The sequence below is a fragment of the Hypanus sabinus genome, chromosome 1 (assembly GCF_030144855.1).
Source record: "Hypanus sabinus isolate sHypSab1 chromosome 1, sHypSab1.hap1, whole genome shotgun sequence".
Taxonomy (NCBI): domain Eukaryota; kingdom Metazoa; phylum Chordata; class Chondrichthyes; order Myliobatiformes; family Dasyatidae; genus Hypanus; species Hypanus sabinus.
Genome location: NC_082706.1, coordinates 106,541,439 through 106,561,418, shown reverse-complemented (window position 1 = coordinate 106,561,418; position 19,980 = coordinate 106,541,439). Strand labels below are relative to the sequence as shown.

Here is a 19,980-nt window from a genome sequence, read left to right as displayed (position 1 = left end):
GCCTTCAGACGGCAGGAGTACATGGAGATAATTCAACCAGACTCCCCCGAATTCAGCATCTTGGCCTTCACTTTGTGTAATCTTGCGCCTCCTGTTCCCCTGTCACTGCGACCGTATTCCCTGTCGGTTCCGTTGGGTGGGATGTTTGATGAACCGAATGCCATCTGCAACATGTCTGTGAATCTCTTCATCTTTCCCTGTGAACGTGGTTTTAATGATTCCAACTGGGCAAAACCTGTTAGTAAATGTTTGTTTACATTAGCTTTCGTTGGAATATTTTGAAAGCACGATATCTGTTTGTTTATTTAGCGATAGACCCTCCCGACAAATCCTATTAACCCTAACCTGATCACCGAACAATTTACAACCCAGAGCTGTAATAGCGTCGCGCCAATCGCTGGGCTACCGTCGTGCCGAGGCAGTGTATGTCCTTTATTGAATGCCCAGGCCCCTCTTTCTGTAAACATCCAAGTGCCATAACTACCCAAGTCGTAGTTGGAAACATCCCGCAAACCACGTCCTTAACTCATTCGTTAACATTTTTTTCTTTTGATAACTCCTTTAGCGCAGGTTCAGTTAATCGAATAAAGAACTTCTTCTGTACATTCTCCGACTGCAATCGCTCTCCCAGCCGTAAGAAGACAAGACATCGGTGCAGGATTAGGTCATTCGATCCATTGAGTCAGCCAGTGAGAACAGCGAGAAGAGTTTAAAAGAAGTCAGCTTTATAGAGCGGGAGTCCGAGGAGCGGGCGTCGGAGTAGAGGGAGACAGAGTAGGAAGGCTGAACGGGGCTTCGGCGAATACGGGTCGAGGGCAGGTAGGTTATCTGTGTAGAATACAGACAGGAAGTATGTGTGTGAGGCCGGTGTTCTGTTCTCGGTGTCAGATATAGGAAATCCTGGAGACACCCGGCCTCCCGAACGGCCACCTCTGCGCCAGGTGCATCGAGCAGCAGCTCTTTAGAGAGTTGAAGGAGTTGACGCAGAGAGTGGTGGGAGTGTGGAATGAGCTGCCAGTTGAAGTGGTGAATGTGGGCTCACTTTTGACATGTAAGAAAAACTTGGACAGGTATATGGATGAGAGGGATTTGGAGGGATATGGCCCAGGTGCAGGTCAGTGGGACTAGGCAGAAAAATGGTTCGGCACAGCCAAGAAGGGCCAAAAGGCCTGTTTCTGTGCTGTAATGTTCTATGGTTCTATGGTTCTAGTGTCACAGCTCCAGAAAAGGAGGAAGTTATGTAGGAATTGTCTATGGAGTCTCTGTGGGTGGAAGTTAGGAACAGGAAAAGGTCAATAACTCTACTGGGTGTTTTTTATCGAGCACCCAATAGCAACAGGGATATCGAGCAGCAGATAGGGAGACAGATTCTAGAAAGGTGTGTTAATAAGAAGGATGTTGTGGTGGGAGGTTTTAATTTCCAAAATATAGATTGGCATCTCCCTAGAGTGAGAGGTTTAGATGGGGTAGAATTTGTTAGCTGTGTTTGGGAAGGTTTTTTGACACAATATGTAGATAAGCCTACAAGAGGAGAGGCTGTACTTGATCTGGTATTGTGAAATTAACCTGGTGAGGTGTCAGATCTGTCAGTGGGAGAGCATTTTGGAGATGGTAATTACAATTCTATCTCCTTTACCAGAGCATTGTAGAAGGATAGTAACAGACAAGTTACGAAGTGTAAGGGGAAATAAGAGGCTATCAGGCAGGAACTTGGAGGCATAAATTGAAAACAGATTTTCTCAGGGAAATGTACAGAAGAAATGTTACAAATGTTCAGGGGATATTTGTGTGGGGTTCTGCATAGGTATATTTCAATGAGACAGGAAAAGGCTGGTAGGGTACAGGAACTGTGGTGTACAAAGACTGTTGTAAATCTAGTTAAGAATAAAAGAAGAGCTTACGATAGATTCAAAAAACTAGGTATGATAGAAATCAAGAAGATTATAAGGCTAGCAGGAAAGAGATTAAGAATCAATTAAGGAAAGCCAGAACGGGCAGTGAGAAGGCCTTGGCAGATGGGATTAAGGAAAACCCCAAGGCATTCTACAAATATGTGAAGACCAAGAGGATAAGATGTGAGAGAATAGGACCAATCAAGTGTGACAGTGGAAAAGTGTGTGTGGAACCAGAGGAGATAGCTGAGGTGTTTAATGAATACTTTGCTTCTGTATTTACTACAGAAAAGGAACTTGGTGATTGTAGGGATGACTTACAGTGGACTGAAAAGCTTGAGCATGCAGATATTGTTCTGGAGCTTTTGGAAAGCATTGAGTTGGATAAGTCACTGGAACCGGACGAGATGAACCCCAGGCAACTGTGGGAAATGAAGGAGGAGATTGCTGAGCCTCTGGAGATGATCTTTGCATTGTCAATGAGAACAGGAGAGATTCCGGAGGATTAGAGGGTTGCGGATGTTGTTCCCTGATTCAAGAAAGTGAGTCGAGATAGCCCAGGACATTATAGACCAGTGAGTCTTCCTTCAGTGGTTGATAATTTGATGGAGAAGATCCTGAGAGTTTGGTTTATGAACATTTGGAGAGGCTAATACGATTAGGAATTGTTAGCATGGCTTTATGAAAGGTAGGTTGTGCCTCACGAGCCTGATTGAATTGTTTGAGGGTGTGATTAAACACATTGATAAAGGTAGAGCAGTAGATGTAGTGTATATGGATTTCAGTAAGGCATTGGATAAGGTACCCCATGCAAGGCTCATTGAGACAGTAAGGAGGCATGTGACCCAAGGGACATTGCTTTGTGGATTCAGAATTGGCTTGCCCACAGAAAGCAAAGAATGGTTGTGGACAGGTCATATTCTGCATGAAGGTTGGTGACCACTGGGGTACCTCAGGGATCTGTTCTGGGACCCCTAGTCTTTGGGATTTTTATGAATGACCTAGATGAGAAGTGGAAGAATGAGTTAGTAAATTTGCTGATGACACATAGGGGTGTTGTGGATAGTGTGGAAGCCTGTCAGAGGTTACAGCTGGGCATTGATAGGATGCAAAACTGAGCTGTGAACTGGCAGATGGAGTTCAATCCAGAAAAGTCTGAGGTGGTTCATTTTGGTAAGTCTCTTGGCAGTGACTTATATGATGGCAGAATATAGTATTAATGGTAAGTCTCTAGGCAGTGTGGAGGATCAGAGGGATCTTGGGGTTCAAGTTCATAGGACACTGAAAGCTGCTATGCAGGTTCACCCTGTGGTTAAGAAGGCATACAATGCATTGGCCTTCATAAATTGTGAGACTGAGTTTAAGAGCTAAGAGGTAATGTTGCCACTGTATAGGACCCTGGTGTGACCCCACTTGGAGTACTGTGCTCAATTCTGGTCATCTCACTACAAGAAGAATGTGGAAAAAATAGAAAGGGTGCAGGGGAGATTTACAAGGATGTTGCCTGGATTGGGGAGCATGCCTTATGAGAATAGGTTGAGTGAACTTGGGCATTTCTCCTTGAAGTGATGCAGGATTCGAGGTGACCTGATAGAGGTGTACAAGATGATGAGAGGCATTGATCGTGTGGATAGTCAGAGGATTTTTCCCAGGGCTGAAATGACTAGCATAAGAAGGCACAGTTTCAAGGTGCTTCAAAGTAGGTACAGAGGAAATGTCAGGGGGTAAGTTTTTTACGCAGAGGGTGGTGAGTGTGTGGAATGGGCTGCCAGCAATGGTGGTGGAGACAAATACAAAAGTGTCTTTTAAAAGACTCCTGGAGAGGTACATGGAGCTTAGAAAACAGAGGGCTATGAGTAACCCCAGTTAATTTCCAAAGTGAATACATGTTTGGGACGGCATTGTGGGCTGAAAGGCCTGTATTGTGCTGTAGGTTTTCTATGTTTCTATGAGTCAGCTCAGCCATTTAAACATATCTGATTCATTTTCTCTTTCAGCTCTATTTTTATTGTCTTTTCCGAGTAACCTTTGACACCATGACTAACCAAGTACCTATCAGCCTCGGCTTTTAATAAAGCAAATAACCTGTCCTCTATAGCCGTTTATGGCACTGAATTTCACAGATTCAGGGAAATTCCTGTTCGTATCTGTTCTGAAGGGATGTCCTATTATGTGTCTGTGCCCTTTGGTCCTGGAGTCCCCCGCTATTGGAAAATTCCTCCCATTGTCCAGGCACTTAAATATTGGGTAGGTTTCAAAGAGATATCCCCTGATTTTTCTAAGCTCCAGTAAGAACAGCCCAGAGCCATCAAACTTTCATTATATATTAACCCTTTCATTCCTGGATCCATTCTCTTAAACCTCCTCTGGACTCTCTCCAATGCCAGGAGATTCTTGCTTGGATATGGACTCCCAGATTATTCACAATACTCCATATACAGTCTACCAATGTCTTATAAAGACTCAAAATTACAATTTTGCTTTTATCAGATTTCTGAATGGACCATGAATCCACACAAACTACCTCACTATTGTTTTCTTGCTTTGCTCTCTTAATCTCTACTTATTTAATTTAATATATATCTTATTGTAATTTATGGTTTTTATTACATATTGCATTGTACTGCAGTTGCAAAATAACAAAATTCATGACCTATGCCAGTGATACAAACCTGATTCTCATTCTATTCTGAGTACATTCCAGTCTTCTTGAAGTGATTGCTATCATCGCATTTCTGTCCTCCACTACTGACTCAAAGAGCAAGTTACCCTTTAGGGAATTTTGCACTGGAACACTCAAGTCTTCTTGCCCGTTCAGTTTCTGCATTCTCTCTCTGTTTAGAGAACAGTCTGTGTCTTTATTCTCTCTACCAAAGTGCATGGCCATACATTTCCCTACACTATGTTCCATCTGCCTCTTTTTCGTCCATTCTCCTAATCTGTCCTAGTCCTTTTGCAGACTTCCTGCCCTCTCTTTTGCTTTATGCTATCTTTGACTTCCCTTAACTCTGTTTCTCTTTACAGAGATGCCATCTGTCCATTTGAGTATTTTAAGCATTTTATATTTTTATTTCATAGAACCATTGAGTAACAAAGTATGGATATAGATCCTTTGGCCCCAATGGTCCATGCTGACCACAACATCCTCCCTGCCAGTTCCAGCTGCTGCATTTGATTCATAGTCCTTCAACACCTTTCCTTCCATGTACCCATTCAATATTCAATATTACAAATGCACGAACTCAACCACTTCCTCAAGCAGCTCACTGTCCTCTGCATAAAGAAATTATCTTTTAGGGCTCTTTTAATTCTCTTCTCTATTGCTTTGTATGAGGGACCTCTAGTTGTGGACTCTCCAATCCTGGGAAAAGGCTATGACTCCACTGTAGTCCTCATGATTTCATAAACTTCTATGAGTTTAAGTTCTTCTAACTTCTTTCTTTACTGCGAAGTTGTGTTGGTGCGTGGCCTAGCGGATAAGGCATCAGTCTAGTGATCTGAACGTCACTGGTTGGAGCCTCAGCTGAGGCAGCGTGGTTGTGTCCTTGAGCAAGGCACTGAACACCAGGTTGCACTGCGACGACACCGGTGCCAACCTGCTTGGGTCCTCGTGCCCTTCCCTTGGACAACATTGGTGGCTTGGAGAGGGGAAGGCTTGCAGCTTGGGCAACTGACGGTCTCCCATACAACCCTGCCCAGGCCTGCACCCTGGAAACCTTCCAAGGTGCAACTCCATGGTCTCACAAGACTAACAGATGCCTAAACTATGAAGTTATAAGACAAGACCCCCAAGATGGAGATCACAGGAAGCTATCCATGCTAGTGAATCAAAAAATAAGGAAGACAGTGCAGTTTAACACGTGGCTTAGCAGATGGTACACGGGGGAGGGTTTCAGAGTGTTTGGATTACTGAACTCCATTCCAGGGAAGGTGGGATGGCAGGAAACAGGACAGTTTCACCCAAACTGGAGAGGAACCAATATCCTTTCAGGAAGGTTTGCTAATCCTGCTCGGAAGTGTTCAAACTAATGTTTAAGAGGGATGGTATCCAGAGTGGCAGGACAGCAATGAAGTGGTTGTGGAAAAAATACAGATGTAATGACTACAAGCAAAGATTTTGTGGATATTGCTTTGTATTTCCAGCATCTGTGGAATTTCTTGATTTTAAGCAGATATGGAAACTGCAAGGTTGAGCATGGTGGATAAGTATTCTGTGTTGCATCTATTGGAAGACAAGGAGAGTCGTAGGTGAGGCTGATGCACATAGAGAGTGGATCCATGTGTGAATATGATATTGAAACCATTATTGAGACATGGTTACAGGAGGGGCAGGACTGGCAACTGAATGTTCTGGCATTCCACTGATTTAGACATGACAGTGAAGGAGGTATTGAAGGGGGAGGGAATACTCATACATTATTCATCAGGGCTATTGTTACAGGAATGCTCAGATGACATACTCACAGTTGTCATCTCACAGGCTCATCTGCAAAGGAATTTTTCGTTAAATTGTGGAACAAAAAATGGATTCCCTAACTCCCTATACTCAATGTGCAAAATCACCTGCCCATTTTCACCATGTCATTGGTGTCAACGTGCACCATGGCCTTTGTCTGGTTACTCAGCTGCTCTGAGATATCCTTAATCCCAGCACTTGGGAGGCAGCACACCATTCTGTGTCTTTTTAATGGCCACCAAATCCCTTGTTCATTCCTGAATTATTGAGTCTCCTATCCCTATCTGTCTACCTGATTTTACACTTCACTGCTGAGCCTCAGAGCCAGCCGTACTGCCATTGGCCTGGCTGCTGCTGCTGTGCACTGATAGGTCATTTTATCCCCACCCCCCAATGGAATACTTGTTGCTGAATGAACTGTAGAAAATATCACTTCATCTTATCCATCATAATAGTAGCTTTCCTGCAAATGATGGGAGTTTGCAAGGTGTGTATGTTCAGAGGGCCCAGGATACCTTTGCACGTTATTCACTGACAGACAATATGCAGATATCACAAGCTGTAATGGTGGCGAATCAAGGAGCTGGATATAATTTCCAGAGATTAGGACAACAAAAAGCTGATCAAGGGAGGCAGATGAGTGGCTACTGTTATATGGAATTTCTTCGAGTGGACGGGGCCATCTTCAAGGATTCATCTATGGATCTGAATAAATACACCTACACCATGTAGCTTCAATGTGCACCTACATCATGGACTTTAGAAAAACAGTTGTAGAGGAGTGTGTCACCACAAAATCATTCAGTGACTTCTCCTACTAGAAGCCTTGTATGAATCATGAAATCAGCAATTTGCTGAGGGCCAGATCAGAGGCATTCACGTGTGGTGACCTATAACGTTACAAGAGGTCCTGGTACATTCTCTGGAAAGCCTCCTTATGGGCAAAATGGCATTGCCAGACTAAACCTGAATCAATGAAGAATACTCAACAGTTGTGGCAGGGCTTTAATGCTATCACTTCTTGTAAAGTAAAATCAAGTGACATAAGTGACAACAGGGCTCACTTCCAGATGAACGCAATGCCTTCTATGCTTGCTTTGACCATCAAAACATGGAGGAACCATCACAAACACTCAGAACACCAGATAATCGAGTGGTTTTAGTCACTGAGGCTGATGTGCAGGCAGCCTTCAGGAAGATGAACCCATGAAAATCATCCAGCCTAGACATGACACCTGGCCAAGAACTAAAGACCAGTGCTAATCAACTGGCTGGACTGTTCACTGATGTTTAACCTCTCACTTTGGCTGATGTACCCATCTGCTTCAATCAGACTCCACTTATTCTGGGGTCTAATAAGAACACGGTAACCTACCTCAATGGCTAAAGTCCAGTATCACTTAAATCCACAGTGAGGAAATGTTTTAAGAAGTGATGTTTTAGAAACATCAGAAACACCACCCAGCTCGCCTCCCTCCAATTGCAGATCATGCTCTCCTCTCACTGCTCCTGTCAGGAAGCACGTAAAGGAGCTACAGGACTCACACCACCAGGTTCAGGAATAGGTATTACCCCTCCACAATCAGGCTCTTGTACCAAAAGTATGACTTCTTTCTAAAACTTTAAACAAACATTGCCATTCCACTCTGTCAAAAGCTTTCTCGGTATCCAGTGACAGAATACCACTATCAGAGCTTCCAGACTCTTCGGATGTTGTGGAAACATTGTCTTCCCTTAACAAAACCATTTTGGTCAGGGTGGACCATCTTTGGCAAGAGTGGCTCCAGCCTCCTAGCTAATACCTTACAAGGAATTTTGAGATCATTATTCAGAAGTGAAATTGGTCTATAAGATCCACTTATGGACGGTGATTTTCCAGGTTTTAGTAGTAGTGTAATTACTGCCATAGTAAGAGAGGGGGGGGGGGGGGATGGAACCAGTATCAAATGACTCCTGATACATATCAAGCAGAGGTGGTATTAATTTAGTTTTAAAGATTTTATATATTTCAATCGGAATGCCATCAGGCCCAGGACTTTTCCCTCCCTTCATATTAGTTATGGCTTCAGACAATTCTTTATCCTCTAAGTTATACTCCAGCAAGGTCAAGGACGTTTCATCCAGGGGTGTAAATTCTAGCAAATCCAGAAATTCTTTTTGTATTTGTGGAGTTGAATCTGAATATTCTGATGTATACAAATTTTGATAAAATCTCAAAAAGATATTATTTATTTCTTTTGGGTCACCAGTTGTCACCCCCTCATCTGATTGTCCTTTCTGTTTGTATCTGTTTGATATGTCAGGCCAAGAGTTTACCAGCCTTTTCACCCTGCTCATAATAGGATTGCTTCAATCTCATCAAACTTTTTGTTACCTTATCAATGGACAATACATTATATCTAGCTCTCAGTTTGTTAAGTTCTGCAAATAGCTGCTGAGAGGGATTTTGAAAAATTTCAGATAGTCGCTTTTATTCTTTTCTCGAGCTGTTCTATTTCAAATCTAAAAAAATTCTGCTTAAAGCTGGTGAATCTAATCATCTGACCACTTAGAAAAGCTTTAAAGGCTTCCGCTCTTATAGCCGCAGATGTCTGGTCCATATTAATTACAAAATAGTAGTCTATCTGTTCTCCAAAAATCTTTATAATTCTGGAACCCTAAGCCAAATATTTTGAAGCCGCCACCTTGGGGAGTAATGTAAAGCATTAGGCTGGTTCCAAGTAAATGAAACTGGAGCATGATCCGAAATTAATATGCTGTCATACCAGCAGCTTGAAATTGTAGATATTAAGGTAGCTGAAACTAAATAATAATCGATTCTGGAAAAGGTCTGGCAAGTTCTAGAATAGCAAGAAAAAGCTAATTTATCTGGGTACTTCCTTCTCCACGCATTAACTAAATGAAATTCTTTAACACATTGCAATAACTCATTTCTTGTTTGATTGTGAGAGGCATCTTTCCCCTTAGATCTGTCTAGTTCAGGTTGATGTGCACAATTAAAATCACCACCCATAATAAGGTAGCCCAAAAGAGCAGCTAATGATAAAAATAGATGTCTGAAAAAAGCTGGATTGTCATCATTTGTCCCATACACATTGACCAAATTGAGCCTGGTTGAGAAAATTTCACATTGAATAATAAGGTATCCGCCAGATTGACATTGCCAGGTAACGTTAACAAGGTGAAAAGGCCAACTTCTGTATAAGGGTAATTACGCCCCCCCCCCCCACCCCCCGAGTGTGAGTTAAAAGACAGTGAAAAAACCTGTCCCGGCCATCTCTCCCTTATTCTAACTATATCTTCAGGGGTTAAATAGGTCTCCTGCAGAAAAACAATTTTGGCTTTTAACTGTCTTATCCTACTCATTACTTGCTTTAACTTGACACGTTTTTTTTAATCCTCTGACATTCCAAGAGGTAAACTGAAATCCGCAGGACAGAGACTATTAGTTATAATTTCTATCATGTTGAGCTGAATTGAGTTAGAATGACTGCTAACTGGGTTAACAACATGACAAAAAAGAAAAATAGATAAAAAACCATGAAGAGTAAATAGAAAAATGCAAAAATAACTGAACGTATTTCCCAAACTGAAATACACCCACCCACCCCATAATGAAAGCCTCCTGATGGCCCTGAAGGAGGGCCTAATTATGGAGCTTAACTGGTCCTCCCATGTTATCATGTTGAGGAACAGCATAGCCAGCAACCAGGTCAGAGCCCCCAAGTTATCAGTAGTAGAAAATCTTACAACTATATTATACCAAGAGATTTTATCAGATTTAACCTAATCGTAGTTACATTGCCACTGTAGAAGGTGAGAACTGATGCAAATTCATTAGCCTAAATAATGCATTGATAAACACACCGCTAATGTTCGTTAGCTTTCATTTATGTCCCTTAGGCACTATGAACATGCCTATTTAAGCAAAAAGTGAAAGAGAAACCTGCTGTGTTGTCTTATTTGTCCACAGCCTCCAAGTTATAGTTCTTCAACTCCTGCACAAATTTCTCCGCTTTGGTATAGGGGGGAAATTTTTACGATGGATACAGTTTCTTCATTCTAACCCACAGGCTGAAATTTTAACTAATGGACTTTTTTTGGCACCTTTCAAACTCAAAAGGGGAACAAGACAGGGCTGTCCCCTATCTCCCCTCCTGTTTATCTTGGCCATTGGGCTGCTTGCTATGGCAATTCAAAAAGAGGCCACCATAGCAGGAATAATTATAGGAGATACAGAACATCGCATAGCCCTGTACACGGATGATGTAATTTTGCTCTGTTCTAGCTTGAAACAAACATTACCTGCCTTAACTGACCTGATAAGTACTTTTGGTACTTTTTCAGGCTATAAGATAAACAACAATCAATCTGTAATATTATTCATGGATAAAGATCAGAGACTCAATCCCTCATTTCAAACTCCATTCATGGTGTCAGTACAGGGTTTTACTTATTTGGGTGTTAAAATCATTCCTACTATTGATGAAATTATCCCAACTAATTATAATCCTCTCACAGACTCAGTTATTCAATTTATAAACAGATGGTTGAAATTTCCTATATCTCTGATTGGACGCATAAACATTCTAAAAATGTCAATTTTACCGAAGTTCTTGTACCTTTTTCAATCTATCCCACTTTCTCCTCCATCATCTTTCTTTTATTTATTAAAGAAAGTTTTTTTTAACTTTATCTGGAATAATAGACATCAGGCTTTCTCTATTATATTTGCCATATGATAGAGGCGGCCTACAGCTACCAAATCTTATATGGCATTTTTGGGTGGCCCAAATTAGAACAGGAATGTTCTACTTTGTTAAGGATCACCCCCCTACTTGGGTCTCAATAGAATCCCAGACGATCAATATCCCTTTTGATCTTTATTTGTATTCAGCAGATAAGAAAAAACTGATTAAACAAACTAAAAATCCTTTTTTAAAAAATACAATGATGATTTGGCATGACACTGTTGCATATTTGGGAGAGACATCACAGTTATCCCAGTTTACCCCCATCTTTGGTATTGATGGCTTTAGGCCCAGCAGAGCAGACCCTGGGTTTAAAACTTGGGTGACCTGAGGCATAGTAAAGGTGTCTGATCTTTATAAGGGCGATACACATGTGTCATTTGAAGAGCTCAAGGCCACATATGGAATTTCAACAAAACACTTTTTTAAATACCTTCAGTTGCTAAGTTTTATTATGTCCAGGCAAGGCAACAGTTTGAAACTCCCTCCTTTATCTACCCTAGAACACATCACTCTGAAGTTATCTGAAGCTAGGCGACGTGATTCTGTACTATACAATTTACAACATACTTAAAGCATGGAGAATTGATTTGAATGAGAATCTATCTCAAAAAGAATGATCAGAATGTTCCTTAGCTTAAACCCAATCAGTGAACACTCACTCTAAATTATTACAATATAAATGGATAACCAGACAGTATGTTACTCCAGTCAGAATGCATCATTTTAATCCCAACATTCCGGACACTTGCATTAAATGTAACCATCAAAAGGGATCTCTGTTTCATTGTATGTGGGAGTGCCCCGGATAATTTGTTTCTGGAAGAAGGTGCTGGATTTGATTAGTCAGGTTATTGGGAAAAAGGTGCCCCTCAATCCTAAATTATGTAATCCGAATATTTATCCAAATCACTTTGTAACCTCCAAAAATGTAAGGTCTCTGCTTAACATTTGTGTTTTGGAAGCTAAACGCTGCATAGCCTATTCATGGAAGAAACCATCAACCAGTGGACTCTCACAATGGTTGAAAGGAATGACTTCTTATCTTGCTCTGGAAAAGATAGGCTACATTACAAAAAACAAACTTGACAAATTTCGAGAAATATGGAACATTTTTTAGAAGTTCCTGGAGAATAATGTTCAAGATGTTGAAAGTAATGAACCAAATTCACTGCTTATTTTTCACGGTGGGATGGTTGCATCTTTTTTTTTGGATATATATTTTTTTCTTTTGTTTTTTTCCTTCAACTTTATTATATTTTCAACTTATGAATTATATATATTGTGTTGTAACGGTGTGCTACACACAGCGCTGGAATAACGACAACGCAGACGGTGAGTTACAGTTGTAAAAGATTTATTCAAACTTCGTGGCCTCGCTTTTAAGCCTTCCCGTTTCCGCCCTCCCTGGGTGGGAATGCTGTAAGGGGTGCATATTCACAGTCCCTTCCCGCGGGTGGGCTTTTCCCCATGCTGGTGAAGAAGGCCTGATGCCATTTTTGGGGCTGGCCTCTCTGCCGACGCGCGCCATTTTGTGAGCTGGTTCGAGTGCGCTGGAAAGTGGGTCACCACAGTGTTTTATTTTCTTTTTATTCTGTAAATACAAAAAAGAGATGTTTAAAAAAAAGGTATAACTTCACTTGCCCCACCACTGAAATGTTTCCACAACATACGGAGTTACTTTAAAGGTTTTTACTCCTCATTTTCGCAGTATTTATTGCTTAAGTATTTGTATGTGATTGAACTAGAGAGGATGCAGAAGGTATGTTTCTGGGATTGGAGGATTTAGTTTTCGTGTTCGGATAGGTCGGGAATGTTTTCCACGGAATAAAGGAGCCTGAGTGGCGACCGTGCAGAGATCTGAAGTAATTCTAAGAGCCATTGAGATCTACAGCACAGAATCAAGACCTTCGGCCTAACTCGTCCTTACCGAGCAAGTTACCCACGTAAACCAGTCCTGTTTACAAGCATTTAACCCGTATTTCTCGGAACCTTTCTTATCCATGCAGATGCCCAAATGACTTTTAAATCTCTGGATGGTTCCTGCGTCTAACTCTTCCTCTAGCAATTTGTTACCTGTACCACCACCCTTTCCCCGAAAATCATACCACACAGGTCTCTTATAGATCTTTCCCGTCTCACTTTAAAGCTATCTCCTCTAGTCTGGTCTCTCATACCCTGGTGATATATTCTCCCAACTCCCTTTTCTCGAGCAACAGGTGGAAATGTATAAACTGTCGATGAGGCTGATTGGGTAACTTCTGTAGAATTGGAAAGAATTCTTTATCCGAAGAAAGGTGATGGAATTTATGGCATAAACTGTGAATTCGCAGAGTCGGAAATGATTCGTGCGAACTCCACGCTGAGGAAGAGTTTTTGTCAGCGGCACCGGTTGCAGTTTCACTCTGTGGGTCCCAATAGGCACAGTAATAGGTGCCGGAATCCTCTTTCTTGAGAGAGGTCACAATTAGAGAATTCTGGTTTTGTCTATCATTCCTCACTGTAAATCTGTCATCAAATCCATCCTCGTGCACAGTGCCCCCGTTATTGTAATAAAGGATCCTGACCAGGCGTTGCCCATCTGACTGCCGATACCAGTGGATATACTCCGTGTTCGCTGTGCCCAGATCACAGGTCATTCTAGCCATTTTGCCCTCATTTTGGGTGATGGACATCGGAGACTGTATCAATTCAGCACCGAGACATCTGCCTGGGGAAACAGAAATCAAAGTCATAACATGTTTGAAAGACTGAAACAAACAGAGTGTAAGTGGATGAAAATCAATCAACTAACGGAGAAAAAGTATCACAAAAGCCACGCAACCCAGCTGCATGTTGTTTGTCGAGTTGTGACTGAATGTGACACAGATTTAGATGTGGCCTGGCTAGTTATAAATAACACCATGCTTCACGTCCCACTTTCTGTCAACGTGTCACAGACCACGCCTTCCAACCCCATTTGAAAACAACACACTATTACTTCCTCTGCATAAAATGAGATTTTGGTAAAATTGCACAGCAGTTCATTAGACGGTTTTTTGGGGGGTTCAAACTTGCTCTCGCTTAACATAAAGAAATACATCACGGTAACTGGCCTTTTGGGCCAACAAGCCTGGGCTATCCAATTACATCCATGTGATCAATTAACCTACTAACCTCCAAACAGGATAGATCTATGATCTATTGAGTTAACTCGACCACTGAATCATATCTGTTTCGTTTTCCCTTTCAGTCCCATTTTGTTGTCTTCTCCACGTAACCTTTGACACTATGACTAATCAAGTACCTATCAGCGCCGGCTTTTAATAAATTCAATAACATGGCCTCCATAGCCGTTTATGGCAATGAATTTCACAGATTCATTGAAATTCCTCCTTGTCGCTGTTCTGAAGAAATGTCCTATTATGAATCTGTGCCCTTTAGTTCCTGGACTCTCCCACTATTTGAAAAAATAGTCTCAACCTCCAGGCCGTTAAATATTCAGTAAGTTTCAAAGAGCTCCAGCGAGAACAGGCTGGAGCCATCGAATGTTCATTATGTGATAACTCTTTCATTCCTCGGACCTTACTCTTAATCCTCCTCTGGACCCTCTTTAATGCCAGGACATTCTTTCTCAGATATGGAGCCCAAAATTACTCACAATACTCCATATATAGTCTAACCAATGTCTTATAAAGACTCAACATTACATTCTTGTTTTAATCAGATTTCTGAATGGACAGTGAATTCACATGTACTACCTCAGTATTTTTTAAAATTTCTTTGCTCTTTTTCTCTAATTATTTAACTTAATATGTATCTTATTGTAATTTATAGTTTTCATTATAAAATGCACTCTAGTGAAGCTGCAAAATAACAAGTTTCACGACCTATGCCAGTGATATTAAACCTGATTCTCACTCTATTCTGATTATAGTCTAGACCCCTCGAAATGATTGCTACCATTACATTTGCCTCCTTCACTACCGACTCAAAGAGCAAATTAGCTTTCGGGAATCCTGCACCAGAACTCTCAAATCTTCTTGCACATTCGGTTTATGCACTCTCTCTCTCTCTGTGCCTTTATTCCTTCTACCAAAGTGCATCACCATACACTTCCCTACACTCTGTCCCATCTGCCACTTTTTTGTCCATTCTCCCTTTGCAGACTTCCTGACCTCTCTTTTTCTTTTATGCTATCTTTGACTTCCCTTAACTCTGTTTCTCTTTACACATATACCATCTGTCTATTTGAGTATTTTCAGCATTTTATGTTTTTATTTCAAAGAATCATAGAAACATAGAAAACCTACAGCACAATACAGTCCCTCCGGCCCACAAAGTTGTGCCGAACATGTCCCTACCTTAGAAATTACTAGGCTCACCTATAGTCCTCTATTGTACTAAGCTCCATGCACCTATCTAAAAGTCTCTTAAAAACCCCTATTGTATCTGCCTCCACCACCATTGCTGGCAGCCCATTCTATGCACTCACCACTCTCTGAGTAAAAAACTACCCTTGACATCTCCTCTGTACCTACTCCCCAGCACCTTAAACTTGTGTCCTCCTGTGGCAACCATTTCAGCCCTGGAAAAAAGCCTCTGACTATCCACATGATCAATGACTCTCAACATGTTGTAGAGCTCTATCAGGTCACTTCCTATCCTCCTTTGCTCCAAGGAGAAAAGGCCGAGTTCACTCAACCTATTTTCATAAGGCATGCTCCCCAATCCAGGCAACATCCTGGTAAATCTCCTCTGCACCCTTTCTATGGCTTCCACATCCTTCCTATAGTGAAGCGACCAGAACTGAGCACAGTACTCCAAATGGGGTCTAACCAGGGTCCTATATAGCTGCAACATTACCTCTTGGCTCCTAAATTCAATTCCAAGATTGATAAGAACATACACCATATGTTTCTTAACCACAGAGTTAACCTGCGCAACTGCTTTGAGCATCCTATGGACTCGGACCCCAAGATCCCTCTGATCCTCCACACTGCCAGGAGTCTTGCCAACAATACTATATTCTGCCATCATATTTGACCTACCAAAATGAACCACCTCACACTTATCTGGGTTGAACTCCATCTACCACTTCCCAGTCCAGTTGTAACCTCTGACAGCCCTCCACACTATCAACAACATCCCCCACCACCAACCTTTGTGTCAACAACAAACTCACTAACCCATCCCTCCACTTCCTCATCCAAGTCATTTATAATAATCACAAAGAGTAAGAGTCCCAGAACATATCCCTGAGGCACCCCACTGGATTTGGAGGAACAACTTCATAGGAGATAGCAGACTGTTGCAAGAAATATAACGTTTTGACAGGAACACATAGAAAATGCAAGAGAAAGTCAGCAGGTAAGACAGCAATTACGGAAAGGAATAAATGGTAAATGTTTTTGGCCAGGACCCTTCATCAGGACTCATGGTGGGTCTTGATGAAAGGTTTTGGCCTGAAGTTTTGATGCTTTATTCCTTTTCAGGGACAAGCTGACTTTAGACTATAAGGCCATAAGATATAGCAGGTCGTGTAGGCCATTCGGCCCATTGAGTCTGCACCTCCACTCATTGATGGGCTGATTCTTCCAGTCATCCCCACTCCCTTGCCAATCCCCATACCCTTTGATACCCTACCTAATCAAGAACCTATGTATCTCTGCCTTAAATACACCCAGTGACTTGGCCTCCACACCCACTAGTGGCAACAAATTACACAGATTTACCACCCTCTGAGTAAAGTAATTTCTCTGTATCTCTGTTTTAAAAGTACACCCTTCAATTGTCAAGTCGTGCTCTCTTGATCTAGACTCCCTTACCATGGGAAATAACCTCGTCATATCAAATCTGTTCAGGCCTTTTAAATTCAGAATATTTCTAGGAGATGCCCTCATGCTCCTGAACTCCAGGGAATACAGCCCAAGAGATGCCAAACATTCTTCATATGGTAACCCTTTTGTTGCTGGAATCATTCTCATATGAGTTCATTCTTGTATGACCTCATGTGTTCCTGCAGAACTTTTTATGTGTTACTCTAGATTTCAAGAAACTGCAGAATCTCTAGTGTTCAGGCTGAGATAGTGGGTGGTTTTAACTTTCTGCATATTAATTCGGACTCCCATACATAAAAGATCCGGACAAGATGGAGTTTGTCAAATGTGTTCAGGAATGTTTCATTATCAATTTGCAGAGGTCCCAACTACTGAAAGCACAATACTGGATCTCTTCTTTGGAAATGAGATAGGGCAGGCGACAGAAGTGAGTATTGTAAAATACTTTGAATATAGTGATCATAAATCCATAGACTACAAAATAATTATGGAGATTGGATAGGATTGGTTGTCAGGTTAAGATTCTGAACTGGAGGATGACCAATTTTGATGGCATCAGAAGCAATCTGTCTGGTGTGGATTTGGGATAGGCCGTTTTCCAACCAAGAGATGCTGGGAAGAGCGTGGCCTTGAACAGTAAAGTACTGAGAGTACATAATGTCTGTATTTCTATTAGGATAAAAAGCAAGGCTGGCAGGTTGTGGGAACCTTACTTATCATGGGATATTGAAGTCCTGGTAAAGATAAAGGGAACATATATTGGGTACAGGCAGCTAGTGTTAAATGGGGCACTGGAGGAATATAAGTGTAAAGGGGGTTTCTTCTTTTTCTTCGTTACTGCGTATGTTGATCAAAATGGCTTCTTTGTTTGTTAATAGTAGGAATGCTTCTTTGTTGCGAGAGAGTGCTGGAAGCTTGATTGGGTTAAAATTTACTGATAACGAGAATTGTATTCCTTTGTAAACCAATTGGGATTAATGTTCTTTCTTCTGAGTCTGTAAGCTATTGTTGGCGGGCTTTTGGGCAGATCGGCACGAGGGGGTGAGAGAGAGGGGACGTGATGCTGTAAACTGGGCGAGGAACGGACCCCAAGTGGGGGTCCGAGGCCAGGAGGTACCCCGAGGAGGGGAGAAGAAGATAGATGTGCTTGGTTGACCACTTCAGGTGGTCCTGAGCTGCGAGTCGAGGAGTTCGGAGGGGATCGAATGGTCGCCAGAAAACTTCAGAAATTGAGCTCCAACGGTTGTGCACGAAGTGGTTTGGACTTTGATAAGTTTGGCGCCTTTTCTTTATTTTTTTCCTTCATATATACTGTATCGTTATTAATCACTTAGTTATAGTAACCTTTATAAATAGTACTCATTTAATCGCATATGGTGTACTGTCTGTTTTTGGGCGAGGCGGGGACATCACACAGCATCCACACCAGCTGATTACCCAGTTTGGCAGGGCCGAAGGCTGCTCCCCCTTGACGAGAACGAGCTGAGCGAGCCTGAGGCGACCCAGGGGGTTACATTGTGGGGGCTCGTCTGCGATTGATCTCTGAGGAAGCTGTGTGATCGCCCTCTTTAAATTATGTCTGCGGCGAAGAGCTGGTGTGCCTTTGTGGGTGTGCGATTGCTGGTTATCTCTGCATGTGTGTTGGGTGGGGTGGCTGTTGGTGCCCCAGAAGGCGTTGTTCCAGTTCCGACTAGCGTTGACGAAATGGTGGTGGGGCCATGGGCTGTCCATGCTGTTAAGAGAGCGGGGAAGGACTGGTGGGTATGTTCCAGATATGGTGGGCTCCACTCGGTTGTTGGAATTATATCCAGCCCTACAGGAGCGGAGACGTGGGCGGAGCGGACCTCAGTTGTTGGGTGAGTGGCAGTGCTTGGCTGAGGGAAAGCGACAGGGATTGGTTGAAAGTTTGAGTAGGCGGGCTGGTGACGTTTTTAGAACTGTCGGATGCAAATACCTCGAAGTGACAGCTGCCAGTTCTGGGAAAGTGTGGGAAAATGCGTCTGGTTCGACTGGAATTCAAATGCCGCAGCTGGGGGGCTTACCATATCTGTGGCAGGAGATTGGTGGAAAGTTTTTAGGGTATCCCTTTTGGCTAGGGGGGCAGATAAATTGCTTGCAGTGCCAGGGGGATCTGTCAAGGGGATCAGCTCCACCCTCAGTAGTTCAGTTGATTCGAGAGCTGTCGGGAAACTTAGAGGAGGCCCAGTGGGGGAACGGCTTGGGGTCTCTGGGGGAGCACGGTCCCAGCAATGTACCAACGAACTCCCGAAAGGAACAGACTCTAGTCCTGAAGGCTTAGAGGGACTAAGCGCACAGGTGTTGTTATGGATGGATGGAAGTCAAGTTAAAGCCATCCTCGGCACCGGGGCGCCGGATAAGTTGCTGTGCAGTTTGTTTTATAACCGTTATTGGAAGCATTTACCCTTGACGACATTGAGGACACTGGAGCTTCGGGGTACCAGTGCCGGTGATCATCTGGACAATGGTTGTTGGTCAGTGAAAATGGAGTTCTTAGAGGCAAATGTGGAGGTGACTGAGGTTCGTGAATCGTTAATGCTGATGTGTCCGGATACTGTTGAGACGGGCTGAGTTTCGGTTCTGGAGAGAACCAAAATCCTGCTGGTGCGCTTGGGGCCTGCCTGGAGGAGGCGGGTGAGCGCTGTTTGGAGGCATTGTCGATGCACCCAGAGTTTCGAGCTGCTTGTGCGGACGCGTGTAACAGTGTTGGGCCGATACCGAATTCAAACAAGAGCAGGTGGTGGTACGGCCTGGGGGAAGTATCTGAGGGTGAGACCCACTTCGTGGACGCTGTGAAATACCACGAGAGAGGGTAGTTGACCGCTGAAGACACCTCGGTGAGAGAGAGATTGCGACGACTGGCCCTTGAAGCCGTGGAAGACGTAGGCAGCGTGTGTGTGGATTATATTGCGCTGAAGAGGCGCACTGTCAGTGACCAGAATACGGCCCTGAGGGCTGAAGAGGCGATGGCCTGTCTGAGTGGTGCGAAGTGATTTAAGGTGCTGGATCTGAGGAGTGGATGTTGCCAGATCCCGATGAATGGG

At 42.8% G+C, this 19,980-nt stretch overlaps 1 gene segment (V, D, J or C); it reads right to left on the bottom strand.

The window, feature by feature from the left end:
* LOC132396183 (Ig gamma-2A chain C region, membrane-bound form-like) overlaps positions 1-19,980 on the bottom strand; it is a 332,140-nt gene that overhangs the window by 198,051 nt on the left and 114,109 nt on the right.